The sequence below is a fragment of the Triticum dicoccoides genome, unplaced genomic scaffold (assembly GCF_002162155.2).
Source record: "Triticum dicoccoides isolate Atlit2015 ecotype Zavitan unplaced genomic scaffold, WEW_v2.0 scaffold108654, whole genome shotgun sequence".
In the NCBI taxonomy this organism is placed as follows: Eukaryota; Viridiplantae; Streptophyta; class Magnoliopsida; order Poales; family Poaceae; genus Triticum; species Triticum dicoccoides.
This window is the reverse complement of record NW_021174870.1, coordinates 6,440-6,987: the sequence shown is the minus strand read 5'-3', so window position 1 is coordinate 6,987 and position 548 is coordinate 6,440.

Here is a 548-nt window from a genome sequence, read left to right as displayed (position 1 = left end):
CGCTCTGGCCACACCTCCGGCGACTCGCCCAACTTCCCTCTCTCCCAGCTCCGGCAGACGGGCGGGAGGTCGGACCCATCCGCCACCGTGCTGCCCAACCCTTGTCAACCTTCTACCGCGGCCGCCGTCGGAGCACCACTCCGAGTCGCCGCCGTGCTGCCTCACCCTCCACCCACCTTCCACCGGCGCTGTCGCGCGTCGTCCCGCCCCGCCCTTCTTCGCATCGCAAGCCGGCCTCCCTAGCCACGGCAATCCCCACCACCATCGCTGGATTTGATTGCCGCCGGATCTAGCAGCACTGCATCCCTCGGCCGTCGTTCTCCCCTGGAGTACCCAGATTTCAAGATCACCGCGTCGCCATGAATCCCCCCTGGATCTGGGTGGAGGACATCCCCGTCGGCCTCCTCTCGTCTGTCCTCCACGAGGTCGCTGGCCTACTCTTCTCAGCCCGACTCAAAGTTCGTAAGGCCCGGCGTTCCACCGTTGACCTCCTCCTTCTACATTGGCAGGGGGTGTAGTCATGAAGGGGGAGCACCGCATCTCAGATC